This window comes from Cydia amplana, chromosome 3 (assembly GCF_948474715.1).
Source record: "Cydia amplana chromosome 3, ilCydAmpl1.1, whole genome shotgun sequence".
NCBI classification, from domain to species: domain Eukaryota; kingdom Metazoa; phylum Arthropoda; class Insecta; order Lepidoptera; family Tortricidae; genus Cydia; species Cydia amplana.
Window position 1 is genome coordinate 15,950,881 of NC_086071.1, and position 21,947 is coordinate 15,972,827.

At 38.5% G+C, this 21,947-nt stretch overlaps 1 long non-coding RNA gene across 1 annotated transcript in view; it reads right to left on the reverse strand.

Moving 5' to 3' along the window:
- LOC134662859 (uncharacterized) overlaps window positions 1-21,947 on the reverse strand; it is a 320,585-nt gene that overhangs the window by 183,386 nt on the left and 115,252 nt on the right. The window lies entirely within an intron of this gene.

Sequence of the window (21,947 nt, forward strand, 5' to 3'; positions counted from 1 at the left end):
TGCTCGACTTGGCGGGGGCACTGCCGTGCCCCCAGATTTACTAACGTTCTTTATGTGTCGCAACTGTTACCGACGCCCGGTAACACAATCTTGCTTTTAGCGTAGGTATTCTATTTATTTATGATATATTATTATCATCCTCAAATAAGGTCACACTTTTTCCATTGATATATTTATTTGCATAGGCTACCATGACAATGCCAAATTATTTTAACATAGGTAAGGCTTAAAAAGGTGGCGTAACTAAAGGCAGGTCTTAGCAAGGAGTCCGCAACAGCAACGATTTAAAATATATAAAGTTACACGGCTCTCCTTATAAAATCGAATCAAACATTTCGTCGCTATACTTACTCAACCTCATATCTGCAACAATCATTTGATGGAAATGTCGCTTTTCTTTCATTCGGAATACGGGTGTTTTTGTCATCAAATGAGTGTTGCAGATACGAGGTTGAGTAAGTATAGCGGCGATTTGATAGCACTTTTTTTTTCTAATTCCAATTTTTTGATAGCGCGCGACGTTATTTTTCGATAAAATGCTTTTGAGTTGTGAGTCATATCAAAACGATACACTGACTGTTTTTAGACACTAGTCCCCACATAAGCCACTTGCTTTACTTTGGCATACCTCATTACATGGTAGTGCTGGCTACCATAAAATTTCCCTTACAAATGTACTGGGGTCATTAACCTTTATTTTATTACAGGCTTTCAGAAGCGGTCGCTCAAATAGTTTACCTTCCTGCGTTGTAGTAGATGGGGTGAAGAAATTCGTGTTAAAATGTTATTCAGGTACAAATGAGAGCCAATGTTCAGCGATAGCTAAAATTTCTCCATTTAAGCATTTTTTCGGTTACACTCTAAACAAGATGCGTAAAGTGGGTACCTAACCTAATCACACAATGGTAGCTTTAATTATTTCAGGATAATAGCAAGGAATGTAGTTGCAATGAATGATATTTCATCACGATTGCAAGCGCCAAAGTAACTGACGCCGATTCTTATTTAAATATGTGTTAAGGTTTTGATTTAGTTATGATACCACCTTGACCTTGACAAGACTCGAAATGAAATTTCGCCCACACCAATCAATGTAAGATAAAGATAAAGATAAAAGATAGTTTATTCAAGTAAGCATAATTACAATGCGCTTATGAACGTCAAATAAAGTTAATAAGGCATATTTAAGCCTTCTTATCGACGACAGCTTCTACATACAAACGTAATTCAATTCAATATTTTTAATGTCAAAAACACATGTCAAAATAAAAATAAAATTTAAAAAACGTCCCGTTTTTCCTCTCTGAATATAAATCCTTATTGTTTTCTTTCTTGATATTTAAAATATTTTTATATACAATAAATACAGCAAATTTCAATTATTAAATAAGCTTAAAAACTCAAGGAACAATTTCCACATTACTTACTATTGAAAGCGATATCATATCAACTTAATTTTACGCGAACAGATTGGTTTAAAATTTATAAAAAAAAAGTTTTAAACTGTAAGCGCCACTTGCACCATCCCACTAACCCGAGGTTAAGCAGTTAAACCGTTAACTGAGTGTCAAATTGTACTGGTTACTTTGGTACCTCCAGGTTTAACCGGTTAACCCCGAGTTAGTAGAATGGTGCAAGTGGGCCTAATTGATTTAAAACATACGGCTTAACGTACAAAATAACAAGATTGGTGAAATTTTATACACCTGCCTTAAGGTAAACACCCCGAAGTTTGTCAGCTGGTAACGCTGCTTACAAACCCGAATGTGGAATAATCCAGCAAGGATCGTTTATTAGACCAAGTAATAAGAAAACTTCAGACGAATCTGAGAATTTGCATTTTATCTGCCGAAGAACACAACTTACTCGAAGGATGATAGTCTGCGCAAGTGAGCCAAACGTTTAAAACAAAGTGCCAAAAATATCTATTATGTATTTTATTTTTGAGAAAAATTAAGTCTCAACTTTTTAGTGTGATACAAAACTTGTATGTTTATATACGAGTATATTAGGTTATAAGGGACCACCCTTACCAAATAGGTTATTACAAGGGTGGTCCATTTTAATGTCAAAAAAAATGTTTAAACCAGGCTCCTATTTTAGTCCCTAATTAAGCTCAATAATTTATTTATTTTATTTATTTAGAAATTCAATGCAGGCAACAAGGCCCATATTACAAATACCTTACAGACTAACATACATATGTATTTTATAAACTTAAAACTAAACACTAGTTATTTAGTCGATAAAAGTCTTTTCCCGCGCTTTTGACTGCATAAATACAGCCCTGCTTCTTTCTAAACTGCGTTTCTATGGATTAGACTCAAACTCACTGGCTTGGTTTAGCAACTATCTAGACGGACGCAAGCAATCAGTTAAAATAGCGAAAGACGATGGTACTGTAATGATATCTGACACTAGACTCTTAACTCGAGGAGTGCCCCAAGGCTCTATACTTGGCCCTTTATTGTTCACTATATATGCTGCAGATATTACACAAATTATCAAGCACTGCAATTACCACCTATACGCAGATGACGTCCAATTTTACTACTCAGCCCGACCATGTGAGTTCGACGAAGCACTAGTTAAAATAAGTGAAGACCTGGAAGATATCTCCACTTGGGCAGATAATAACGGGTTACTTCTGAATCCACTAAAATCAAAGCTTATGATATTGGAATCTAAGGTGCACATATCTAGGATTTTAAATAATGAACCAAAGATCAGTATAAGGGGATCACTGATCGAACGCGTAGATGAGGCAAGAAACCTGGGGTTAGTAATGGACAGCCAGCTAAGGTTTGAGAAGCATGTAGGGGAATTAGTAAAGTCGTGTTTTTATCGCTTGAAGGTTTTGTACCAAATTCGAAACCTTCTAAGCGACGATATACGTAAGTTACTGTGTGAATCGTTGGTTCTCTCTAAATTGAATTACGCAGATATTGTGTATGGCCCACGACTATTGGAAAAAACTCGCCGTCTTATCCAAAGAGTCCAAAATGCTTGCTTCCGTTTTTGTTGTTCAATCCCGCCGAGATCACACATTACACCTTACTTAAACAAAGCGTCCATATTAAACATGTCCTCTCGTAGACACCTACATCTAGCAAGTCTGCTATTTGGCGTTTTAAATGACAAAAAAACCCGAATACTTGTTTAACAAAATACGTATATCCTCTTTCCATAAACGACACGGTACTCGTTCTACCAGACGATGTCTCCTGGAAGTGCATCCTCACAAAACTGTTGCCTTTACAGGCTGCTTCCGGTATCTCGCAACCAGGTGTTGGAACAATATTCCTCCACCTATTCGTGTTATGCAAACTAAGCGTAGTTTCAAATTTCATTTCAAAAACTACCTTTTAGAGAAGCAGAGTTTGGGAATCCCTCACGGATACCTGGTTGCTGATTACCGGATTTAGCCTTAGTAATCCTGCTTAAAAAATAAAAAATAAAGATTTTCTCTAAATCACATTTGGACACAACTTACATGCTAACACACTGACACTTCTATGTCACAACTATGTGCACACATTAAAAGTCACTCTAGTTTAGATTGTGTTACTATTGGTAATTAGGTAAGGACCAACTTTTCACTATTTCATCTTTTTCACTGATTTTTGTTGACGTGATCTTGGTCCTGGCAGAATACCAGTGCTTCTCCCAATGGGTGAAGCGTAATACTGAGCCAGAACCCTTTTGTTTTGCTGCGATGCACACAGCATTTACTTGTATGAAAAGTGTTTTTATGTATGTTTTCTTTCTTTTTCTTTTTTGCGTAAATCTGTGTGACTATATATTATCTGTCTTTGTAATTTTCCATTTTTCTCTGGATTGTTTTTTGTATACTGTCATTGTTGTAACTTTGAATATCTTGTGTGTATTGTGGCAAACAAATAAATGGACTATCTATCTATCTATCTATCTATCTATCTATCTAAAACGGCGTGGCTCCGTTGCATCGGCTGCTCCTGTGTCGGATTCGGCAGTTTGCCCCGGAACCTCCGAAACACGACACCCTTCGGCCAGAAGTCAGCGCACTCGATGGTCCCCTGCAGCGGTCGCGGCACGCGCACCACAAAAGAGTTGAAGTGCACGTAGTGGTGCGATCGAAGCTGGAACACCCTCAGTGTGTAACCTTCCGGTGTACATACTCCACCACTTCAGCAGCCGTGGCGGTGTAATGCAAGCGCGATACGTACAGCGCCTTACTCGGTGTAGCAACCCGCAAGCCAGAATTAGCCGGTTCGGCGGTAGCACACTGAGTCTTACGAGGCGCCGTGCGCGCCTTCTTCTTTCTTGATACCAGTGTGAAATCCTCCTCATCCACACTGGAAACAGGGAGCTTCTCCTTGGAAGCCGCTCGCTCTTCAGTACCCTTTACAGATACACTAACCCGGTTCGATGCGACTTTCGGACCGGCGACGACATCCGCGTAAACACGATGACGAGATGATGATTTGGTGGAGGCGGGGGGAGGGCGCGCGCGCGGGAGGCTCGCGCGCGGCGACACAGCTGAGGCGACACATTTTACAGTGTCAGCAACTCGCAAACTGACCGACTCGGCGCTCGTGGCTTGCCGGTCATCGCACTTGAAATTCGACGCCGCCGACCGAGTAAGGGCAATGTTTCGCAAACTGATGACTTCGTTGCGTAACTCGGTTATAGTGACCTGGGCCGCATCAAACTTCGAAATGACATCCGCTAAACTTGTTTTTAGGGCCACGATTTCCTTCATAATAATGCCTGTGTTGTAGGTAATAGACGACAATCTGTATAATAGACAGATATAGATAAATACCTAAATAAATAGAAAACAGCCATAACACACAAATAAATGCCCGTACGAGGATCCAAACCCGGTGCTTCCTTCTTTGTTGGCAGGGTCACTACTAAGTTATAAATTGTAAGATCAAACTAAAGCTTTTAAAATTACGTTACAACATCACGTATGCAATGTAGTAATAACTAGTGGTCGTTAGTTACAAAATACTTATAAAAGTAAAATTAAAAACTAAAAACAAATTTAGATTTTAGAAGTTCAATTTCTGCGCCTTTAGGTTTGACTTCAGCAAATTGTGCTGACATAAATTGGATCTTGCTTCACTTTCGTTGCCACCGACCCCTCACCTACAGGGAGCGTTCTTATGATAGCAATTTTCTTCCTTTTTTTATCTCACTTTTTTATATCATTACGACGACAACTAGGGGCGCGATTGGCGCGGCTAGTTAAAGCAATCCCGCACTTTACAGAGCATTTTATGTTTTCCTTGCAATGACGTGAAAATGAAATTTTCGCTGACACCGCTTGAGATCCGGCGGGAGATGAGATGTCAGAGATGTTTGCGTTTATTGCAACAAGTATTGAATTGCTTGTTTTTTGTAGTTGGTAGACGAAATGTGATGCGATTCGAGTTGAATTTTGAAGCTGCTACCTAGTGGCAGTCTAACTATCAATTTTACTAAATAAAAAAAGTATTGACGTCTGGTTGTTTGTATTTTTTATGCGTTTGATATAATGTGAAGCAAAACAGATTAAAGTTTTGACATAATTACAGTACGGTAAGTTAAACTTAATCTTTTTTTTAGGTTAAATTTTGAAACCCGTGCCACAAAAATCAATATAAAAGATAAAAGATAAAGATAAAAGATAGTTTATTCAAGTAGGCATAATTACAATGCGCTTATGAACGTCAAATAAAGCTAGGTAGACCGGCTCCAACCCTACACCTCTGCCCCGAGAAGATTTAAATCCCCCCTCAATTGGAGGAGGGTATCCCAATATGGGACCGGCAACAAACTCGGCGGGACACATCTTTTCAAAAATAATTACATCTTATAATTAACATGTTATAATTAATATACCTATTGAAACTTCAATTCATTCGACATCTACATGAGTTGTAGGTACTCGTACCGTACCTAGTAGCTACTGTGAATTATATGAAATATAGATTGCGTCATTTCGGCTTTGCAAAAAGAAACTGCACTGATCAACAATTATGTATTTAAATAAAAATATTTATATGAGTAAGTATCATATTTCTACGAACAATTAAGTAGCAGTTCACCAAGAGCTTAAAGCTCTCACTATGATGCAAATTTTTCGCCCAAGTTATGTCGTAAAGCCTCCGAAGTGGGCTTAAGCCGGGGGGAGCTTTCCGCTCCAGTTATCGTGCGAAAACTTTCACCCAATCCGATTTACCTGAGTTAATTACGTTTTCTACTATTTAGGCTTAAAGTCTGTTTGAGAAGGATTGGCTTATGTATATTTTTTTTATTAATTTAGTACAGTAATAATAATATATATTCGTATTATCAACAAATACATATTTATTTATACTTTTTGCTAAGGGTGAAAATTTTATTAAAGCAGACGTTCTTTATGTTGTATCACTAGGTACTAGCTTTTGATATAGAATAGCTGGATATTTTGAGTGCATTTTTGGCATAATATCATCATCTATTCGTTTACTTTATTCTTTGAATTTGCTTTTATAAATTATTACATTTATTAATTTTCTGACTGACTTTGTGATATTAAAAATCGTTCCTGTTTTTTCCGCTCCACCCCGTAATGTGAAAACACAGTACAAATTTACTATAAATCATAATATAATAGGTATAGATAGGTATAGTAAGATTAGCTTTGTTATGTATAATTAAATCAAGGCGATATCGTAAGAAAAAAAAAAGAGGCCAAGTGCGAGTCGGACTCGCACATGAAGGGTTCCGTATTTAGGGGATTTATGACGTATTAAAAAAAAAACTACTTACTAGATCTCGTTCAAACCAATTTTCGGTGGAAGTATGCATGGTAATGTACATCATATATTTTTTTTAGCTTTATCATTCTCTTATTTTAGAAGTTACAGGGGTACAGGTTTACCACTTTGGAAGTGTCTCTCGCGCAAACTATTCAGTTTAGAAAAAAATGATATTAGAAACCTCAATATCATTTTTGAAGACCTATCCATAGATACCCCACACGTATGGGTTTGATGAAAACAAATTTTTTGAGTTTCAGTTCTAAGTATGGGGAACCCCAAAAAAAAATTTTTTTTTTTCTATTTTTGTAAGAAAATCTTAATGCGGTTCACAGAATACATCTACTTACCAAGTTTCAACAGTATAAGGTCTTATAGTTTCGGAAAAAAGTGGCTGTGACATACGGACGGACAGACAGACAGACAGACATGACGAATCTATAAGGGTTCCGTTTTTTGCCATTTGGCTACGCAACCCTAAAAACCCTAAAAAAGGTATATCTCAATTACACATAAATAATAATGATAATAATTTGAGCCTATATATACGTCCCACTGCCCAGGGCAATGGCCTCCTCTCATGCGCGAGAGGGCTTGGGCTATAGTACCCGCGCTAGCCTAATGCGGATTGCGGATTTCTACGCAGATGTATGCAGGTTTCCTCACGATGTCTTCCTTCACCGAAAAGCTAGTGGTCAATATCAAATGATATTTCGTACATAAGTTCCGAAAAACTCATGGTACGAGCCAGGATTTACACATTTTGGATTACACATAGGAATGGAAAATTTAGCACGAGCCAATCCTCAACAACCCTCCTTAACCCTACAGATTCGTGTGGGAAATATCAGAAGTTGTCGAGATCTTAGCATATACAACGGGGGTCGATTAGGGTCCCGACGTGTCAATTATCGAGTGTTACGAATTCATTACGTGCTTGCCGAGCATTTCTCTAATTTCGTCTTGATTTGGGCATTGACAAGTTTTGCCGCTGCAGTTGTAAGGTTTGCCTGGTCTGGGATAAAGGAAGAGAGACTAAGAAAGAGAGTTAATTTAGTATGGGATAGCGCATCGTTACTGGTGAATTTCCAATATGATTTGGAACTCTGGTAGCCGTTTAAGAAGTGTAGGACTCTTACGGTAGATGTCGCCAAGAGCCTCCCTAGGGCTCATATATGGTGGAAACATTCGCTGTATTGGGTACGATCTTAGTAGCTCAGATGGCAGAGCACTGTACTAGTGATCCAGTGTTCGTGGGTTCAAGTCCCACCCAAGACAGTGAATTTTTCCACTTTTATTTTATTTCGGAGCTTAATAGCATCGTTCGCAGACGTTTCTGCTTAATACAAAATTCATTTAAGAAAGAGAGCTTTTGGTAAACCATTTTTTTTCGTTAACTTGGCAAAAATGTAGGTAATTATTTACGGCCCTATTCGAACTTTAAGATACGTCAATTCATAGATCTAGAAACGATATGGATTAGATATGTCAGTTTCAAATGTGACGTTCTTCCAACAAAAACGTCACTTTTGACACTAACACATCTAATCCATATCGTTTCTAGATCTATTAATTGACGTATCTTAAAGTTCGAATCGGGCAGTTATTTTCTAATTCGATAATTATCACACAAATAATTACCGGATTCCGTCCGATTCTTGAGAAGCAATTTCCCCGTTTAGGTGAATTAATAGGCAGTAGTGTTCTCATAATGAGGACGATAAAACAATCTCGCTATTAGGCAGATATACGCTCGAGGCGGTAATGTATAGAGCGCCTTACAAAATATATGGAGGCGCAAAATTAAACGACCTTATGAGGGGAATTGCGTGAGGTGCTCAAGGCGCGCCGTGGCCACGCGAGGAAGGCTCAAATTACGTTTTTATTGAAAATTATGTTTTTACGCCTGAAAGTCAAGATTTGTTTATTGCACGATTTTTTTTCTTGTTAGTAACGGACTGCCAGCGCAAGCTACGCGCTAGGATTGTGGCTGATAATACGTTTTTCCGCTTTTAGCGAAAAACGACTACGTACAGAAAACTCGCCTAGCGGGCCGTTGTCAGATATCTAAAAATTTTACTTTTATAATTACAATATTTATGGCCAACATAATGTTCTTTAACTACGACAAATGACAAAATCAACTAGTGAGTGCCAAGAAGGTCACAATAGGTACAAGGTATCGTCTTGGGTCGTCCCATTCGTTTTTCGTCAAGTTCTTAAATTAGTCCTATTCTGCTTTCGTCACCCATTTCTACATTCGTCACAATCGTCAGTGGCTTTCAATGTAGAATGAGTGACGAAAGCAGAATAGGACTAATTTAAGAACTTGATGAAAAACGAATGGGACGACCCAAGACGATACCAGGTACAAGCCCGTCCATTGACGAAATTGAATGAATTATCCAGGTTTCACTGCACTTACCTATTTATATATGTATGTACGATCGGTAATAAAATTCTGTAAGAATATAATATTCCATAATGATAATATAATGGGGACTCCTTTGTATGGAAAAGTGGTCGTCCACTATCTTCGTAAGTCGCCTTTTAAAATACAGGTTAAAATAAACGCTCCCGACCCGTGGTCCAACCGCTATGTCCAACTGGTTGTGCCACGGGTAAGTACAATTATCCATAGTCCAACCGATTGTACCACGAGGAAGCAAGTTTACCCGTGGTCCAATCGGTTGGACTACGGGACACTAAGTTTATCGGTAGTCCAACACTAAAAAAAATTTTTACCCGTCGTCCAACTGTTGCACCACGGAAACGCACGTTTACCCATGGACCAACTCACATAAAGGCAAAAAGGTTATCTTAGTCAATTGATTGATTGCAACCTTGTTTCGATGACGATTAGAAATTGACACCAGTGTCAAAGCTTGCAGTCTTATCTCTACTGGACTCAAACTGGACACCACTAGAACAATAAAATGATTAGAATCATGCTATCTCTTTCGCACTCGTACGTTCTTAGAACGCATCTTGTTATCAGTAGGGTGGCGTAATGCAGGTAGTAAAGTAAGTAGAGTCAGACCGAGAAAAGTCTGCAGCGATTTTGATAGCCCACGCAGTGCAAGTGTAATTTTAAACGTCAATCTTCTATGAATTTATGACGTGTAAATAACACTTGCACTGCGTGGGCTATCAAAATCGCTGCAGACTTTTCTTGGTCTAACTCTACGCGGCTAAAGTGTAGAATCTAAATATTGCCGTTGAAACCATGTTTTGCACCTCAGATATCGATTTTGAATGCAAGCAGTCACTTTCAAAGAATGTCACTAAAATGTCCCAAAATAGGACACCTTTCAATATTGAAGTTGAAAAGATGTTTAGAATCCTCTGGTTACCTCAGATATCGATTTTAAACGCAATCGGGTAATTTCTAGAAATGTCCCAAAAAAGGTCATCTCAATATTTCCCTCGGAAACAAGTTTCGAAACCTTTGGGCACCTCAGATATCGATTTTGAACGCTATCGGTTAATTTCAAGGAAAGTCCCGAAAATGTTCCAAAAAGGACATCCTTCATATTGCCGTCGGAAACATGTTTCGGAACCTTTGGTAAACTCAGACACCGCTTTTGAACGCATTTGGTCAGTTTCGAAAAATGGCCTAAATAAAAAGGACATTAGGTAGGTAAGATACATACAAAGTAATCGTCAATACGAATTGATGATTGAGGATTGAGGATTGACCGATCAATTCGAATTAACGATTAGTAATCTTCAATCTTCAATCAGTAGATTTAGAATTAGTTTCGTCAATCGTCAATCGTCAATTCTAATTGATCAGTCAATCCTCAGTCATCAATCGTCAATTCGAATTGATTTTTTACCAACAGTGATCACTAGTACAGTGCTCTGCCATCTGAGCAGCTCATCTGGTAGCTCAGATGGCAAAGCACTGTACTAGTGATCCAGTGGTCGTGGGTTCAAGTCCCACCCAAGACAGTGAATTTTTCCACTTTTAATTTATTTCGAAGCTTAATAGCATCGTTCGCAGACGTTTCTGCTTAATACAAAATTAATTATTAAATCTAGGTAAATTTTGTTATAAATCATTCATATTACAATAGTTATTAGAGATTTATAACAAAGCATTATTAAATTTATTATATCTTCTTATTATTATTTATTAACCATATAATTGTAGCTTTATTTAAATCGGAAATAAAAATTCATTAAACGTCACAATTCGATACCTCAGTCTAGGTGTCATCCAATCGTAATCGCTTGCTGTGACAATCGATTTGGGTTAGTTACATCTCTATATACGTCAGTCATAATGTGTCAAATAATGCAAATACGAATAATTCCACTATAGTTAATTATTAGGTAACAACTTTAGAATAATAAGGTTAAAAAGAATAAGATTTATTCTGTTGCGAGTAGCGAGAATATTTTGTTTATTAAAGTTATATTTTTAGGTTTGTATTTTGTATGTGTTTGTTTTTTGAATTCGCATACCTACAAATTCCAAAAAATGCTAAAGATCCAAAAAATGCAAGTCTTTATTTCATTCAAAACCATTGCAAATCTTACAATGCACAAGGGCTGGAGTCTCCTTGTTGTAAGTTATTTACAAAATAACCTGTGCTAGGAGGCACCGTGTGTCTTCCGTGTGTGTGTGTGTCTGTGTGTCTGTGTGTCGGTGTGTCGGTGTGTCGGTGTGTCGGTGTGTCAGTGTGTCTGTATGTCTGTGTGTCGGTGTGTCGGTGTGTCGGTGTGTCAGTGTGTCTGTGTGTCTGTGTGTCTGTCTGTGTCTGTGTACATCAACTGTGATCTACCTATTTAGTACCTAGTAGTAAAACACCTTATTGAACTGAATAATGTATAATAGTTAAAGGATTGTTTTTTTTTACAAAATTTTACGCTTAGTAGTTTTGGAGATAAGTATTAGACCTCAGCAGAGCACTACCCGTACCTCTCTAATTAATACCGCTACAAAAAGACGGGTTATCTATCTTTCGGGCGATATACTGTCGCGCCACTCCTCCTGTAGTCCTGTGCTAGGCCGGAAGGTTTTTTAGCCCATATCTCAAATTACTTTTAAACTATTTATCTTTAAATTATAAATTAGAGATTCTCTCAATGAGATATTTCCACTTCATATTGTAACACGATAATTATAGTTTGCAAAACATATTTTTTTAATTTTTAAGAGTAAATTTACGTTTCATGTCCGTCTTTGGGCTACAGACTTAGGTACCTACTTCAATATCTGTACCAAATTTTAACTGTAGTTTTTAACTGGTCGCGTAGTTTCGGAGCAAATAGGCTACAGACGGACAGATAGGCAGACGTTTTTTCCTTTTGTGGTACGGAACCCTAAAAATCGGTACAATGCGTCTCGGGTGATGGAGAGTTTCGTATCTTCGTAGGAGTCTCTGTGCTTCTAATTCTTTTGAATCTCTATAAAAAAATGTAGTAATTTATGCTTAGAGTTTCCTACTGAACAATAGATGCCGCTACATGTCATAACTGTACGAACTGCACCTACTTAAATATTGACAATTAGGAAAGACGTTAATGCCGTCGGTCTTACTCAAGTCTTACTCCATCATTTAATTAAAGGTAATAAATAGGCAACGATTATCTATGCATAATAAAAAAAATAGCTGTCACCTTATGTCATATAGAATACAATCCAAAATGACATTTTAAATAATCATTAATAAACAATTTGCTTATAAAATATACAGTCGTGATATATTAAATTTCATCATCTTGGTAATTGTATAATTTTCCTGCAAATTAATTAATTTTTATATTAAATGTATAAGAAAAAAAATTAAATACCCAACCACGACTTCATAAACATTGTGCGATTTATATTTTAACTATAATAATATTCTTAAAACGCTGTAGCTACGTTCAAGAAATGTAGCGAATATAAAGAAAAATTGCGTCACTCGTCCTATCGTCCCTGATAATGTAGGGCTATATTGGAGTTGAAGTAGAACTAGCATGTTGACGCTGACAATAAGAGACCATTTGAGAATATCGTTGAGCCCGGCGTGCCTGTTGTGTTCGAAGGCATCGTCGGACCTCCGAGAACCTCGGCCCGAAGACGTCATTACCGCAGTGGTACATACCCGGACGCCAAATCGTAGGCAGGTCGCAAAGCGCTAAGTGTGATGTTCCAACAGAGTACCGGTGTGTAACGACTGAAGGGCGTGTAGCCCGCGCCAGATTCCCTGCTACTAAGCGTCTGGCGTATCCAGAACCTGTGCTGTGTGATATATATGCCGGAGAAAATAAATTCATTGAAGTTATGCTGACAATCAATCTTCAAACGAGAACGAACGGGAGAAGGTAACGTGGTGGCGGTTCCTGGGCCGAACCCACTGGTTTGCTTTGGATAAGAAGTGTAACGTCTGCTATGATTTGTAATCAGTCTCGTCCAGTAATGAGTTGAATATCGTATTTCATTGAAAGCCCTCGTCATCCACGATTGAAGGTTCTGATGTACTGTCTCTAGTATACATATAATAAATAAGTGACATTAATACATATATGCTTTCAATCAATTAATGAGAAAGGAAAGGAGAAAATAGTGCTAGGGGGCTATTCATAAATTACGTCATTTCAAATTGGGAAACCGTGGGGGGGGGGGGGGTCTGAACATCGGATGATGGTAGCATGACGTAGGAGGAAACGGGGTCATTCGAAGCATGATTTTTGAATGATTTTAGGGAGGGGTCAGAAATCGTCAAAAATAGATGACGTAATTTATGAACAGCCCCTAGGCTGAAATTAGTTATTTAGTTAAGGTTTCCGACATATGGATTGATTATAAGATTGCTGAAGTGAGACCTGAGAGTGCACCAGCGATGCTCTTAGCCAGCGGTCGGCAACCCGTGGCCCGTGAAGCTGTCACTTGCGGCCCGCGAAGCCTCCCTGTCGTTTTTTTGTATGTTATATTGACAAACGACAATGTCTGATAAAGTCATAAATATTAACAATGTGCGGCCCGCGTCAACTTCGTTAACTACTATGTGGCCCTTGGCTGCTAAAAGGTTGCCGACCGCTGCCTTAGCGGTAGAAAGCACTCGCTGTGGCCGAAAACGGCTAGATGATGATTTGATTTGATGACCTATATATTATGTATTAATTATTTTACCCTAGAATAGTTGGTCAAACCAATTTGTCAGTAACTTACAAAAGTGCTTACAAATAAAACTATACTCATTCTTTTCTTTTGGGTGCTAGTACCAGTGTAAGACATAGATAGTATTATTCTCTCTGTCTATGTTTGAAATGAGACAGTCCTTTGACAAACTATACCACCTAACACCAGCGTTTATATTAAAATAAACGTTTGTTTTGCTATTGTCTATGATTTTGGTAAAATACAAAGAGCATATAATCACTACGTTCTAAAACAAAAAAACATAAAATAGTGACATTGTCACTGCAATAAACTGTCATTTCAATATACCTATTTCTTTCAAAAGCAGTGATATTGTATTCATAAAATGTATTTAAAAAGTATTAATAAAATAAAATAATGATTTATAGAAATAAGAAAAGTGTCTGCACCGTATTCTTCAGTATTTTGGTCACATTGCTCGCAGAAGCTCTGACAATCTAGAGCGCCTTATAGTCACCGAGCAAATCTGGTTCCAACCACCCTGGAGATGCAAGTGGACATATATATACATTTATTTCCAGGGATATATACAAGAGAACATGTTGAAATACCTTGAGATAAGTATTTTATAGTTATTGTGGACAACTGGCCTGTTTTTTTTAATAGGTGTGTAGTCTATGTAATTTTAAGCGTGGTGTAAGTAGTGACTGAAGTGCTCTTAAAATTCGATCGGGCCTACTAAGTGTCATATAAAGTGAAATCCCTACTACACAATGTTATAAATGCGATAGCAACTTTTCCTGTATGTCACCCAGCTCTTCACGCTTAAACTATTAGAACTGATTAAGATAACATTTGACAGGGAAATAACATAGAATAAGGAATGGAATGGTTGTATACCTAGTGCTTATTCTACACAAACAAAGCGACCAGTAATACATAGTTATATTATTAACAACAGACTCCTAGCCTAGGCGGTAGTGACCCTATGAAGCTAGAGGCCCTGGGTTCGAACCCCGGTGAGAGCATTCATGTATTTGGGTGTTTCTAGACAAAAAAGCCTTTGGGCCTTTTTCCATGCGTACCAAACCCAATCAGTACTTCAAATGCATAGTATACCTACAGTAATAGTAGTATTAGTTTGCAGATTTCAATACAAGAATCATCCTTTCACTTTAATAGGTACCTAACTTTTGCAGCATTACATAAAAGTAATCGCAGTGCACGTAGGTATGTATGTAATTATATAGTTAAGGGTGTATGTATGTTAGTACCTATATTACGATAATATGAATTACCTACTAATTTACAAAATAATGACGAAGATGAGGATATTTGTGAATATAAACGATGCTTATATGTACATACTCGTACAAACTACTTAAAATTGAGACCAAGACTGCTTTCACCCTAGTTAATAGCGACCCTAAGTTATGCTACTTTAGAAGTAAATAGGTGGCCGGCCCCGGGTTCGCATCCTGGTATAAAAAAAATCCTATTGTTGAGACTTGGAGCTGTTTTCTATCCACTTAATTGGCCACTAGAGTTGAGACTAAAACGAAGACAATGGATTGTGGGCTAATCGATAGAGTCCCTGGCTAAGAAGTTGGCAGCCTCTGGTTCGAATCCTGGTTGGGTACTTTATTTGTGAGATTTGAGAAGTTATTTATGCACTATATTTCCACTACCTACTCGTTTGAATCAAATGTAACAAAAACGATGTTAAAGAAAAAAGTACTAAACGGTATTTTAAAAGCTAAATAGAACTGATACCAACGACGATTCAACGGAGCCCGTTTTGTCGCCTAAATATTAGTGTTTAGTTTTTTTTATTTATGCCTTTTGGTATTAAGTCCCCCATTAGTTCAAGAAAATGATAGATGTGATAAAAAAATAAAACCTACATATTTTATTCTACTTGCAGTGAAAATTTGCGTAATTATATGGAAACGACACCGCAATGAACTATTCTGCGAAACTGCTCCTGAAAGATGGATTGTTGTCATAAGGTATGTTTATTAAATAATACTATTCTGGTAATTTTGCTGTGTTCAGTGTGTTGCCCCGCGTGACTGATGAGAGACAAATGAGAATAATTCATATGAATGTATCTATTCCCATTTACCTAATGCCATGAGAATGGGAAAATAGGAACACACCGTCAACTCGCTGTTATAGTTATCGGCCCTATCGCTCGTTCTATAATCCCAGGGTAATCTCTTTAGGCTTTAAGCACCTTTGAAAACATACTTATTACCGTGTCTTACTATTTTAGTCAGTCTCGGTACAAAAAGTACTGAAGTTGATTGAAGTAGCACGACTATTTAATACAAACGTTTCGAAGGATTACAATTATGCACTACATCTGTACAATATGTAATTTTATTTACCATTTCTCAGAAATAAAGATTCCGTTTGATTAACCAATATGTACTCATAGAGTTAACGTTAATATTTCATACAAAAAAAGTTGATCAGCTAAAAATTGGGCCTGAAAATGCAAAAAAGTAACTTGTTTTATTATAAATCAGGATGATAGCCACCCAAGAGTATGGCCAAGGGTTTTGTTATTAAATCAAGAAAAACATATATAATATATGTTATACTTACAGAGGTACATGGGATAGTATGTACATAGGCGACCTGTCTGGCCTAGTGGATAGTGACCCTTCCAGCGAAGCCGATGTTCCCGGATTCGAATCCCGGTAAGAGCATTTATTTGTGTGATGAGCACGGATATTATTTGTTCCTGAGTCACGGGTGTTTTATATGTATAATATCTGGGAGACCGAGCTATGCTCGGAAAACATACAAAAACTCAAAAATAAGCGTTTTCCCAGAGATAAAACCTACCTAGATCGATTGTTTTCCCCCGAAAACCCCCATGTAGCTAATTTCATCGAAATCGTTAGAGCCGTTTCCGAGATCCCCGAAATATATATATAAATAAATAAATAAACAAGAATTGCTCGTTTAAAGGTATAAGATAGGTATGTATGTATCTATTTAAGTATATATATCGTCGCCTATTACCCATAGTAGTCACCTGCAATAATAATATTACCCTTCGAAGGCCGCATTAATATGTGACACGCTTTTATGGCTCTATAAATAAAATCGTACACTGACTGTACAAGCTTTGCGTAGTTTGGGTCTAGGTCGATCTGTGTAAGATTGTCCCCAAATATTTATTTATATTTAACAAACCAACGTGGAGACTTTCTGAAAGTCTTTCCCCATGACCAGATTTTTGGCCCACATATCGGTATATGTGGGCCAAAAATGTGGGTGTTGTCGGTACAAGCAGCTGTTTTGCCTTTTGGTATGTACCTAACTGATATTTAAATAAATTTTGACTTATTGTGTTTTACGCTTTTAGGTAAGTAGGTATAAAGTAACTTGACGTTATTCGCGATTTCGGTAAGGTCAGTGTCAAAAAGACCATATAAAGTATAAGGGAAGACCATTTACAAGCTCTTTCCTCGCTTTTAACTGTTTTTAATTTTGCCAGTCGGAGTCTAAAAGACTTCAGCGTCGTCTGAATTGTTGCCTTTTGCGCATGCCACAAACTATGTGTTTTTCAGTTTATCACTACATAGTATAAAACAAAGTCGCTTCCCGCTGTCTGTCTGTCTGTCTGTTTGTATGTATGCTTAGATCTTTTTTCTAAACTACGCAACGGATTTTGATGCGGTTTTTTTTAATAGAGTGGTTCAAGAGGAAGGTTTATGTATAATTTATTAACCCGTGCAAAGCCGGGGCGGGTCGCTAGTAATTCATATCACTGTAAATACTTAAAAAACACACACACAAATAAAACTATTTCATAAAATAATTTGATTTGTTCCCAAAGTTGTAGGTATTATGTATGTTACTTTATTCTATGTAAGTACCTACGTTTTCATGTGTTTGTGTGCTTGGTTGCAAATAAATAATTTGAAATTAAAATATAACAGAGCACGTATTTCGAAATGCTTGTTTATTTAATGTATGGAAATAAAGTAAGTAGGTAAGCGTAATCAAAACTAAAACGCACAATTACTTTTTCAGAGATGCAAGTATGTACGACTTTCAATATGTACGACAAGCCTACGACAATATGTACGACTAAATCTGAAGCAAACAAGACGAAATTTATCCTCATATTTATCAGTATAAGTTTTCTGATTATTATGTATTCTCGATATTGACTAATAAATTAAACTATGTTGTGCATTAGAATGCCAGTATCATCCGGAATGCGTGTTATATCTCTGGTGGATATTGTGTATTCTAATGCACAGAATTTTTTGTTGTGTGCTGAATCTGAACAAAAATTCATGGGATCCATAAATTGAAATTATTAAAATAAACCTAATGAGGATTGCCCATAGTTTTTGTTTGGTTAGGAGTAAGAGAAGCATTCCTTTTTACCAATTGAGAAATGCCCTTGTTTCTTGCATCGTCCTGATTTAGGTCAACCGTAAACTTAGATTAGTAGTATTAAGATCATCTCTAGGGTACTTTTGGAGGTTTTATCCTACTTACTATGACAATGTATGAATTTGGAAAGTAAAAAAAATGGTAAGGAGTCGCCGTACATAGCCGCCGCCATACAAACGTATTTTATAACGACATGCTAAAATAATATGAAATTTGGCATTAACATTGAAGTAGCATATATTTAACAATTATTACCCCTGTCTGCCCTTCCGTCCGTCTGTCTGTATGTCTGTCTGTCTGTCTGTCTGCCTCTCTTCGTCTGTCTGTCATTCAGTTGAATAAGTCATACATTGTTCTATACGAACATTGAGCAGATTTAACAATTTTTACACTTGTCAGCCATTTGTTCGTTTGACTAGTGTAAAAATTTGTGTCTCTACGTATGTCTGTCTTTCAGTCCATCCGACCGTCTGTCTGTCAGTCAGTACGTCCGTCCATCTGTATCTCAGTCCGTGAGTCCGTCTGTCTGACCGGCCGTCCGTCTGCCTGTTAGTTTGTGTCTCTTTTTGTCTGTCTGTCCGTCCGTCCGTCCGTCTGCCTGTTAGTTTGCGTCTCTTTTTGTCTTTCTGTCTGTTTGTCCGTCCGTCCGTCTGTGTATATGTCTACCTGTAAGTTTGTGTCTCTGTTTGTCTGTCTCTCTCTCCGTCTGTCTGTCTGTCTGTCCGTCCGTACGTCTGCCTGTCTATATATCTTCATGGCAGTTTGTGTCTCTGTCTGTCTCTCCGTCTGTCTTTCTGTCTGTCTGTCCGTCCGTCCGTCCTTCCGTCTGAGTGTATGCCTGTCTGTCTGTCCGTCCCTCTGCCTGTCTATATGTCTTCATGTCAGTTTGTGTCTCTGTATGTCTCTCTCTCCGTCTGTCTTTCTGTCTGTCTGTATGTCTGTCCGTCCGTCCGTCCGTCCGTCCGTCCTTCCGTCTGAGTGTATGTCTGTCTGTCCGTCCGTCCGTCCTTCCGTCTGAGTGTATGCCTGTCTGTCTGTCCGTCCGTCTGCCTGTCTATATGTCTTCATGTCAGTTTGTGTCTCTGTCTGTCTCTCTCTCCGTCTGTCTTTCTGTCTGTCTGTCTGTCTGTCTGTCTGTCTGTCCGTCCGTCCGTCCGTCCGTCCGTCCGTCCGTCCGTCCGTCCATCCGTCCTTCCGTCTGAGTGTATGTCTGTCTGTCTGACTGTCTGTCCGTCCGTCCGTCCTTCCGTCTGAGTGTATGCCTGTCTGTCTGTCTGTCCGTCCGTCTGCCTGTCTATATGTCTTCATGTCAGTTTGTGTCTCTGTCTGTCTCTCTCTCCGTCTGTCTTTCTGTCTGTCTGTCTGTCTGTCTGTCCGTCCGTCCGTCCGTCCGTCCGTCCGTCCGTCCTTCCGTCTGAGTGTATGTCTGTCTGTCTGTCTGTCCGTCCGTCCTTCCTTCCGTCTGAGTGTATGCCTGTCTGTCTCTCCGTCTGTCTTTCTGTCTGTCTGTTTGTCTGTCTGTCTGTCCGTCCGTCCGTCCTTCCGTCAGAGTGTATGCCTGTCTGTCTCTCCGTCTGTCTTTCTGTCCGTCCGTCTGTCTGTCTATCCGTCCGTCTGTCCGTCCGTCCGTCTGTCTGTCCGTCCGTCCGTCCGTCTGAGTGTACGTCTGTCTGTCTGGTAGTCCATCCATCTGTCTGTCTTTCTGTCCGTCCGTCTGTCTGTCTGTCCGTCCGTCTGTCTGTCTGTCTGTCCGTCTGTCTGTCCGTCCGTCCGTCTGTCTGTCTGTCTAAGATAGTTAACTATAATAAATAGTGACCTAATGTTTAAAGCTTAACTTAAACTGCTGCTTATAGAAAAAGCATGTTATTATAGCATTGACGAATTTATAAATACTCGATGAGGTCGTTGACTACTGCATCATAATTAAAATATTACCTAATGTTTACAATATGAAACGTAAATGAGTAATTTAAAGAACATATGTAAGTACCTACCAACATATATTTTGTGTAAATAGTGTATAAAATGTGACCTGTAAAATCTGCTATTACCAATAAAGATCTGTATTCTGTATTAATAGATTAGATAACAAGATGTACCTTTATTGGATGGTTTCAATATAAAGTACCTAGGTAGAGATATTACAGGCATGTGTCGAAGAATAAAATATGAATATTTATACGTCGCGTAGCACATATTTACCCGGAACATTTTGGGCATATACTGGAAGGATAGGGTCACGAACGAGAGGGTGCTTGAGATTTCTCAGCTGCCCATCAGCCTCTTTGCGCTGCTAAAGCAAAAACGCTTATGCTGGACCATGTGCATCGAATGCAACCACAATGCAACCTTCTCGTTTGCCGCGGCATGTTTTGCTTAGCGCCATAGCTGATGGCAAGAGAAGCGTCGTTCGGCCAATGCTACGACATAAGGACTGCGCCTGGCGAGACATGCACGCCTTCAACATACCAGTTCAAAAATGGGAGGAGCTTGCCGAGGACAGAGTCAAGAGGCGCAAAATGGTATTCAACGGATACGTCTATACGGAAATTCACGACGACGCATGGTTTAAGACAATCGCAAGTAAGTGAGCCAATCGTCATCAGCCCGACACCTGTTCGCCACGGGCACACTACACCTGCCAGGCCGGTGGTCATGTTTGCCGCTCCCGTATTGGCTTACACAGCCATGAAAACGTTGTCGGCCTACCTGACACAGGCCAATGATGATGATAGGTACGTGTACCAGAGTCCCTGAAAATTGCACTTATAATATAATACCTATAGCTATAATTATGTAATATACATATATGGCCTGTGATATATCGATGACTTATAGATGTGATGCGGTTGGCGAGAAAATGCAAAGTATTAATAATTATACGATATGATTGTGAAAGGCTGAAAGAGAAGAGGTAAACTAATTACGTAAGAAGAAAATGAATGAATGATATAACTGGTAACAGAGTGCAGAGGTCTGAAGCAATACTAATAAATAAGTGCCAGTTGCACCAACCGCTATTAGCGAACTGATTAAGTCACTCACTAGTGAACTATGAAATTTTCCATACAATAAAATTTAGCGAACGCTTTAACGGTGACAGACGGTCTGGTGCAAGTTCCGACCCTATATAAGATAAACAAATGGATAACAAACGTCCTAAAGTAGAATCAAGGGCCTAAGGGTTTGTAAACTATTTATTATTTAGTTCCCATAGTAGGTAGTGTTACAAAATCTTATAAGGAATATGGTAAAACGGAGTGCAGTGTTAAAAACCAAACGATGACACGGTCGTTCAAAATAATACAGCAGGCTTAAGGCTCTACACAGGAGCGCCACGACACCGCTTTACCGCGACACGATTACCGCGAGATAGGTCTAAGTTAGAAGCCTTAACTGAATTGGTAACGGCTTTGTAATTGAGGTTTGCCATAACTCATATACGGGGCACGGATTGAACGTGTAATAGTATTTTTCACATAGCTTGGGTACGGTGACAGCTGTCATCTGAATACAAATATGCGGAGTGTATACTATGATTTCTGGAAACCGTTTTTCTAAGTTGCGAATTCTGGTTTGTTCCTGGTTCGTCGTATTCCTGTTTCGTCGTATTCCTGTATCGTCGGATTTCTGATTCGTCGTATTCTTATTTCGTCGGA